General features: G+C 41.6%; 1 long non-coding RNA gene across 1 annotated transcript; it reads left to right on the forward strand.

The window, feature by feature from the left end:
- Positions 1–171: 171 nt before the first annotated feature.
- LOC138068847 (uncharacterized) lies at positions 172–8,022 on the forward strand. Its single transcript, XR_011143657.1, has 3 exons — positions 172–283; positions 3,506–3,556; positions 7,466–8,022. It is a non-coding gene; the product is annotated as an uncharacterized lncRNA (long non-coding RNA).
- The last annotated feature ends 1,417 nt before the right edge of the window (positions 8,023–9,439 follow it).

Here is a 9,439-nt window from a genome sequence, read left to right on the forward strand (position 1 = left end):
CCCCAGCGCGGGAAAGGTTAAATCCGCCTCAGAAACCGGAGCCGCCTGTTGTCCCCCCGGGCGGCGGCGGCGGGCAGCGCCGGTGCGCGCAGGGCGGGCGGGCGGCAGCGGCTGCCCCGCGCTCCTCGGGCCGGGGGGCCGCTGCCGCCGGGCGCCGGCGGCCCGGGCCGTTGGGGGCGTTGGCAGGAGCAACGGGCGCAGCCGGGGTCGCCGCGGCGGGGCTGCGAGGAGCAGCGGCGCGGCGCAAGGGAGCCGCTGGGGACGTCGGCGAAGGGCCGAGCAGGTACCGTGGCAGGCAGCGCGTCCGAGCGCGGTGTTGCGGAGGAGAACTCGGCTGGCAGCGTTTAACTAAGGGCACCCACAGAAATGCCGGGTGCGGACGGTAACGTGCAGGGCGGCTGTTCTGGAGCGGTGCGTTTTGGTGAGAGGTGGTGAGGTGAAGAGCGGTTCACCTGATCTGACCGGTGCAGGGTTCCTCTAATAAACCCATCAGAAAAAGGTTATGCATTTCTCTGGCATGAGAATTTAGTTGCATTGCAAAGAACAAGGCCATTAACGTTTGTAAAAATGTTTTAATGATAAACTCACCCTTCCTATTTAAATGTGGAAAAGTTAACAAAAAATAGGAATATGTCTGACTTCATCCATCAGCATATTTCCTGGCTCAGTACTCTGGTTTTATTTGTTAGTATCAACACTAAGCAAATAAAGATGGACTGAGTCATTGTGTGCGAGGCAAATAGGAATGAAAACCATTATTCCTTGAAGTTATTGAACATGTACATTCAGGACTCTTGTAGGAGCGAATGATTTCTTTGATCATCTGGTGTTGCCTTGGAAAAAATAGCGAATGCACTCCTCGCATGTCAGATGAACTTCTTCTGGTAGAGGTCTGGCAGTATTAATGCCTTTGTGGAAGTGCTCATCTGCAGAGATGTGCACAGCACAGGTCCCTCAGGCAGGATTCACCCCGCAGTGATGCAGAGGAGGACTGCTAAGGTGGCTGAGGAAATGGGCACCTGTCCATCAAGAAGAGGCTGAAGTGCTTGGCATATGAGTGCTTATTAAATAGTTGAGGAGTTAACACCAGGAAGAGGAAAGAACTGTTTAAAGGACAAAGTTGTGAAGAAAGTCTCACTAGTTTTTGGAAACAGGTTTTTAGGTACCAGCAGTAAAGGGTCTTCCCATTCCTTTCCAAAAAGAGAGGTGAATTAAGAAAGCAGTCCAGCTTTAAGATGTCATTTGATCAGTTTAAGAAATGGATTAATTGATGTGACTGCATGTGAAGAAAGGCACTTGATGGCCCAGGATGTATCTATGTTCCTGTAGAAATAAGTTCTTGCATAGCTCTCTCAAATGAGAGAGAAAGGTCTGGAGTCTGGCCATCGGTACGTGAATGGGTTAAACCATGCTCAATCAAACTATCTGGTAAAAACATGATGCAACTTCTAAAAGTAATTTTGTTCACCCGAGTGTCAAAATTGCCATTGGATGAGTCAGGGCTAAATTTATCACCTCCAAATGCCTACCTTTCAATGCACAGCCGGTTTATTTCTCAGGCTTTCAAATGTATAGGCTGCTCATATGTGTGCAGCTGCCACAGTGCAGTCTTAAGGTTCAAGTCTCAAACTTCACCTCGTAGTTCCTGAGTCCATAATGTTAATTGCTGTATGGAAGACTTCTCCCTTACTGTTCTGACAGCGTATTGCAGCACCGATTTGTACCATACTTGTTAATCAAGTCATATTCCAGCTTTTGAGTAGGAACTGTCAAGGCATATGGTGCAGTAGACAAATAGCAACTAACCTGTAGGGTGGCTCATTGCTTGAGTCTATTGCATTGAGTTCTATCAATGGGTGATTTAAAAAAAAAAATAATTATGAACGTTAAGTAGCAGAGAAGACCCCTGAAATGGACTTAGAGCAGCCCAAAGAACCGCAAGGCCAGTCAAAAATGTTTTTGCAAAAGGGTGCATGTTTTCCATGCGTTTTCATCTCTCACCTTGTAAAAGAAGCACTAGTGAGCCTTCTAGCTCCATCGTTCCCTTCCATGTCCTGACAGAGGAGGCCCCCACGTCCATTAATGATGGTGTGGAACGTGTGGATCTTGGTATTTTACCCTTTCTATTATAGAAATCTTCATTTCTATTAGCTACTGGTCCTTCGAATTCCAACTTTGCCTCTCTATGCCAAAATGATGCCAAAGGCTTCTGTTTTGGTCTTGGTAGAGAAAATAACATCCCCAGCATTCTTGTGTCTGGACCTCAAAGCCACCAAACTGACCTTTTCCTCCAACAGCAGTGTTGTAAACACAGTATCACTCCTCTGTCAAGCAGAAAGGTGGGGAACCTCGCATGTTAGCTTTTCAGCAAAGAAGAAATGTGTGACTTGGAGTCTGGGTACATTGTAGCGTGACCTTTTTTGTATAATAGACACCAATTCAAATGGGGAAAACTTTTTCAGATACCATGGCCCAAAACCACTGACCAACTTCCCAACAGCGAAATAGATCAACATTTGGCTTTATATCAAATAGTCGAAGTCGAACAGCAAACTAGCTTACTGATCAAACAGCACCCAAAGTTCAAAAGCAAGAGTCCTCAAAAAAAAACCTCACATGCATTTCTTCCAAGCCTTAAGTGATCTTGTGGGGGAACAAGGGGGAAGAACTTAGACTTTGACTATACATAACACCACCCTCTCTTCACATGTACCAGAACACCAATATAAAAATTAAGGTAGGTGTAGGTATAGAGTGTATTTAACAATGTAATTACTAAGTGAAGTGTTATGTGAAAGCAGTGTTGATAAGCTGCTATCACCAGAATAAATGTAACCTTTGGGCTTCCTGTCACATATTCAATTATATCCATTGCTTAACGTTGTAAAAGCTTTTTTTTTCTTTTTTACTGCATTTTATAAATAGTTACATCTTCATGAGGCATATGGATGCTATCACTTGTAGAACTATTTGACTGTTTAGCAATATTAGACATTGGTATAAGACTGAAAAATAAATATATCCTACAAACTGCAGAGAAGTTTAGGAAAGCAAAGTGGAGTTACCATAACATGAAAATTAAGACTCTCTCCCATGCAGGAAGTGCCACAAGATCATATTTATTGACAATATGTGATTCCTAGGTCTTATATTTCACCTGCAAGACAGTCTCTTCAGCAGCATAGTGTCAAAAACAATGATCCTGCACCATGCTATAACATTCCTGTGCTAGAAACAAAAGGCATTTCTGCCTAAATGGTCACTTTTAAATAGGTAGGCCAACTCTTTCTCAAGTCATCGGTATCAGCCTCACGCCACATAACAGATTCCTCACTGGGAAACCTGTCCTCAGCAACAAACCTGATGCACATGTGTGGCAACTTGATTGGCAGTACTCTACTCGCAAGCAATATGCCTGGGCTCATGTTTGTCAGCTTTTTGATCAGACCATTGCTAGGTAAATAATCAGCATTTCTAATACGGAAGATGTTTCTCTTCTTTCCAGTCTCCTAAATGGCAGCAGTTCTGTCTTGATGTCAGCACAAAGAAAGCATTGGTAAGTATGCCAGCAAAAGAATGCAGTCGAGGACATAAAAATTCGTATTTACTAATGGTCAGCTTCAAAATAGGAGACTAACTGGCCACTAAGTCTGTGTGTCTACTTTTAGCCCTGGAGACAGCAATTATCTTGAATATCTGTCTGCTAAATCATAACAAATTGTAGGGCTTAACATTATATTGAGGCATAGCTGATTTTATTTTAAATCAAATAAATGACATTAATCTATATAAATATAGATAAGTGAACCTTAAGCAAGCACATGAAGATCAATGCAAGGATTAAGGGATGCTATTTATAGCTCATGTAAGCATTGCTCATGTGTTCACATATGGCTCTGCCAAGTAGCAAACTTTCATTGCATTATAATGCCAGCTACAAAATACCATCCTACTACAAAACAACTTGTATCATTCAATTTTTATTGAGTAAAGCTGATACATTCTTTAGAGCACACTTCCTCTTTTTTGCAAACAAATTTTAAGGCAAAAGAAGTCAACAAGCAATGGTCTAAATAATGATTGAATTTCAAAGATTGATGTTTGGACTTGTGTTCATTTGTTGAAGGAACAGCTTATACCACACATAATTGCAACCCTCCAACAGCTTTAAATCCAAGCTATGCTATTTCTGAACTTCTTGTTAGTTGAGACTATAAGACCTAATAAATGATACTGTATTGTAAATCACAGACTGTGTGCTGCACCAGAGGCAATATAATGTAGTTCATATGGTATGCACTGGGGGTCAGAAGGCCACGTGCTAATGATCTGCTGAGGATTTGGGGGGATTCTCCAGCAGCAATCACACTACCAAAGAAGCACGCAAAGAGGAATTAGTGGTTAGTGTCCATTTCACTTTCAAAATTGAATATCAGCACCCCCAAAAATAGAGCTGCTTTGTGTGTTACGGCGTATCTGTTTGCTAATGAATAATCTAAGATGGATAGAAACATCTCAATAAAGTTAATGGGCGTCAGAGCAAAAAGGGAGTATTTTGTTATGCTATCTGGCTTAAACTGTAAATGGCAAGAGTGTGGCTTCTCAGTAAGAATCTTGCTAATCATGTGAAAATCAAACTGCTAACTAAATACCCTGTTAGAAATAGAGGAAATGTGTGCCAGCCTGAAGTGCTCCTGTGCCTCAATAGACTGCACACATTGAGCAGGGACGGGAAAGTAAATGACTTCACAAAGTATTCACTGTTCAGTCATAAAGAGATGGTGGTAATAACCAATAAAAGAAATTCCCCACATTTGCTTCTGCAGTTATGCAGTAAAATAACATTTAATTATGGGAAAAATGTATCAGAGTTTTGCCAGAGAGCCAGCCAAGTCAGAATTCAAAATGATCTATTCAAATAGATACATGGTGAGTCTAAGAACACCCGGACATTTTCTCAGGCTTAATTAATTGGGTTTGTAAAGCACTTGTCAGATAAAAGATGTGAAGAATGTTGCTGTTGTTCTTTGCTCTATATTTTGAAATAAGGAACTGTGCAGAATGAAAAATGAGAGAGCTACCTCCACAATTGGTAGAGCTGAGTGAATCAAAATTTCCTTGTGAGATTTTTGCTGGTTGCACGCATCTTCTTTGAATTAGGATTCTGAAAATATTCTCAGAAATATATATATTAGCAGGCACGTTTACTACAACAGTGTAATGTAAGCAATAATTGCGATATAAAATAATGTAGAAATTAGGAGTATTATCACTGAAGTCTGAGAAGTATGTCAATATAACTGGGAGCACATGCACATAACAACCTATATACTCCAGGAGAGCTAATCAGCAAAGCTGAAAATGTGCAATACAGTGCTCACATGCAAGAATTACTTGCAGAAATTATAGGGCAAAGAATTATAAAATGTAAAAAATTCTGAGACAGTTGCACACATATTATGGTCCGTTTTAGATCACAGTAGAATGTATAACAGAGGATCAAATATCAATTGCTCTTATTTTGGCTTTTTTATCAACGTTGTTTAGGCACTCTATGGAACACTAGAGAAAAACTAATCCCTGCCTTCCAGTGTTCCCCAAATCTAAGACCTTGAGTTTTTGTTCTGTGCTTGCATGGATGCCAAAGGAATTCAGCAGTGCGCCATAAACTGCAAGGTTACATTACCTGCAGATCCCACATCACAACAGTACAGGTTAATGCTAGCTAGAGATAAGGAAATAATACTAATCACAATAAAGAGCTCAAAGAGATAACTGTTTCTGTAACTGTAATGCTACTAGTAATTTAGTTAGGGAATGGTAGTATGCATGTCTGTCATTCACAGCAATGGCATGGAGCAGATGTAGGGAATTTTAAGTATCCAACTGAGCATGGAAAGAAAAAAGATGTCATCAAATGGCCACAATTGGCCCCAACCAGGAAGTTCAATCAGAAACAAATCTGTAATTTGCTCTGAATTATTCTTTTCCGTCCTGAAGCAGAGGAAGGATGCTAACTGCTTAGGAGAACAATAATTAATCCCTGTAAAGTTGTGTGCCAGCTCAAAAACTAAGATCATAACAAGTAGTTACTTAGAACATACACAAAGCTGAGTTCATGTGGGAAAAATAAGGAAAGGGAGGAGAATTTAAATAAAGTCAGGAACAAATGACCGAAAACAATATGCTTTGTAACTCAAACCCTTTGATGGCTCTCACAGAACTGGCCCTGTACTCCTGGCAGGGAAGTACAGGGTCTCTGGGCAGGCATTCCTGTGCTTCTGGGACAACCCTGGCATCACAACTATCTCAGAAATCCTCCAAGTTTGGTCACTAAATTCTCTGATATTTTTTCAGTATATGTCAACGCACTTTCTCCTCTGTCTCCCTGCTGTCAGGTAAAGGAACCTCAGTGATTAGAAAGTTCTTCTTTTATGAATTTTCTTAACAAAAAGCACCAGGTCAACATGAGCTAGCTCAGGCCCCTGTGTAGACCTTGGACGCATGTTTCTCAAAGGCGTGGACGCTCCCTGACCTTCTGTTTTGCTGGCTAGTGATCAGCACAACCTTCTCAGCTAATATAATATAATACTGTTGAACTTTTGTCTGCAGCCCTTGATTTGTAGCCATTCTGTTACATGAGATCAAACAAAAAGTTCTTCTGGGCCAATTCACGCTGTTGATGTTACATAAATATTTTTATCTGTATTAATTTCTATTACATTTCCTAGATAAAAACTGAGCATGTTAAGAAAGCAAACAACAGGAGAATATTTTAGTGACATTCGTGAGTAACCCCTTTTAGGAAATGCATTGTGTATTATTTATGATTTAGACTGGTAAATACAATCCCATGACATCACCTTTAAAAATGGCTGTGCTCCATCTACTGATAACGCCAATGAAAGACTAGCTGACTTTTTAAAGGAGGAAGCTGGCATAAAAATTATAAGGTGAAACAAATGTCTGAAGTTTATTGTCTACATGCAGAAAAGCCCAGTTTTAAAAGGAAATCTGTTATTTAATATTTCTGCAGCTCTCTACTTCCAAAACTGTTTAAATTAGTGCATTTGGCTTTTAGCTGATCTGTATATGGGCATCCAAGTCTCATTTCTCCTTTTATCTGTCCTTTCCAGTTTTTCTTTTTTTTTTTTTGGGGGGGGGGGGAGCGCTTATATAGTTTTATGATTTCTTTTATGTTATTTTAATTTTTGTTTGTTTCCCTCATTTTATTTCTCAGCTTTCTTTGTCAGCCTGTTTTATAGTTCTTTCCCATTCTTTCTCTCCTGCAGAACTTCCCTTCCTCGCTACAATTTCTCCTCTGTGAAGTTACCTTACATGTTCTGTCTGCCCCAGCCTCTTTCCTTTTCATGCTTTGGCCTACTATTTCTGCTTTTTGCCTTACCCCTTTTCCATGCTTGTTAATTTTCGCTAGTGCGTTACCAACAGTATGTTCACATTGCAGGAGACAAGCAGGACAATCATGTCTGTTGGCTCCCAGCTGACAGACTGACCTGTGAGCGAACACAAAAAGGTGAAAGGAGAAAGACAACTGTGCAGAACTTCTAACGCCCAGATCATTCCATGACTGAAAAAAAAAATTTTCCACGTGTACACAGTGTAACCAATTCCCTCATGGGGTTTTCCATCTCCCATGACAACTGATTCATTTTTCCTTCCTGAAAAGGCTCTTCACCCCCCAAAATCACTTCTCAAGTAATAGTTCCTAGCTAGTGCCTTCAGGTTCCCCGAGATGGGCCTGAAGCAGTGTGGTGAATCTCAGTTTTCTGTTCTTCCAGTCCCTACACTGCTAGGGGAATCTGGGTCTCTCCCACTCTCTAGTCTTTGTCCACGTTGGGACAAGGAAAGCACAAAGGCAATAGCTTAATTCTTCTGACTGAGCATTACCTGATTTATTTTTAATATAGCATCTACTTGCTGTCTTGTGGTTTGTATACTCTGTCTTCTTATGTCCTTTCCCACGATGGCCTACCCCAATTAAATTGCTTCCATCTTCCTTAAGCTTCTGTAAAATTTGTTCTGCGAAGCAGACGACGTTTGCTTGGTCTCAGTTTTGTCCTAATTATAAACCTAAATGCAGAGTGGTGACATATTCTGTTCCTCTTTTAGCCACATGCTTCCATAAATGCTGACAAGTCAGGAGCTATGATAAATAGCTTTCAGCTCCATAATTTAAATTTCTGCTGTATTTACAGCAAAACTCCAGTAGATGGCAAAAGGATCCACTTTATTTTTCAACTGACAGGGCTTAGTTTCCCCTTACTGTGAAAAGGATCTTGCAGTTCCAGAGAAATTTAATTCAGATCTCACCAACTTTATTTTGTGTATCATATATTTTAAAATTCAGTCTCTGTTCTGCAGCAAGCACTGAACTGTGGGGGCAATTCAGAAGTTTTTTCAGTTGAACACAATAATGTAGGACAGTGTAAGATTTTGTAAAGACACTATTACATTGAAATGTTATGATGAATTACACAGATTTACGAGTATCACCTTTCCCGCTCTCACAGAACTACTGCCCTGAGAAACTTAAGTGCAGCCCGTCCAGTAGCAAATATCGGTGGTAGGGAGGTCTTTTATTTCACCCTTGTCACACAAACACACTTTTTCCTCTCAAAAGCCACAAAGGCAGTAAATTAAAAAAGATCCTAGTTGGTTTGTCAGAATTTGCCAACTTGATTCACCGTCCTACATTCTCTGGTCCAAAGACTTTCAACTGTATGGATAGTGCTTTAGGCACAAAAAATGTGCTCTCTGCTACATTCACTATTGCTAGTTGTTTTGTTCTGTTTTCTCCTCAAAAGTTTAAAATATGAAATGTAAATGGATTTCTTATATAAAAACGTACCAACAGCCTTTAAAATATTATTTCAGAAATGCACACACAGTTAAAGTAGGTATCGATCCCCGATTTGTTTCAGTTATCACAAGGAAACAGGTATAACGTTCATCATAAAAATGAATTTGGATTTCACGCGCTTTAACAACACAGCTGCAGGACGTGTTCGCTCACAGGTACCGCAGCACAGATTTCCGTGAGCGCGGCAGCGCTGCGGGCTGGGCGCAGCCGGGTTTGCCTGCTGCCCGCCTGCGGTCTCTCCTCCCGCGGGAGCGCGTTCCCGCCCCACGCACGGTAACGTTCGTCCGGAGAAAACTACCAGGTTGGTGACACCGGTTCAGGCACCTGCAGCGCGGCTCAGACGAACTCGCCTGCGCTGAGAAGAGAGTATTACTGTTTTGTAGCTTTTGCGAGGTTGAATCCAGGCGGTTTTTTTTTTTTTTTCCTGTGAGGCACCGCGCGCGGTGAGCGTGGCGCCGAAGCCCCGACGGCTGCGCAAAGTGACAGCGCCTGACCGTTACCGACCGTTACTGACCGGCACCGCTTCAGCCGAGAGGCTGCGGCATCTCCCCCTCTGCC

This window comes from Struthio camelus, chromosome 12, assembly GCF_040807025.1.
Source record: "Struthio camelus isolate bStrCam1 chromosome 12, bStrCam1.hap1, whole genome shotgun sequence".
Lineage (NCBI taxonomy): Eukaryota > Metazoa > Chordata > Aves > Struthioniformes > Struthionidae > Struthio > Struthio camelus.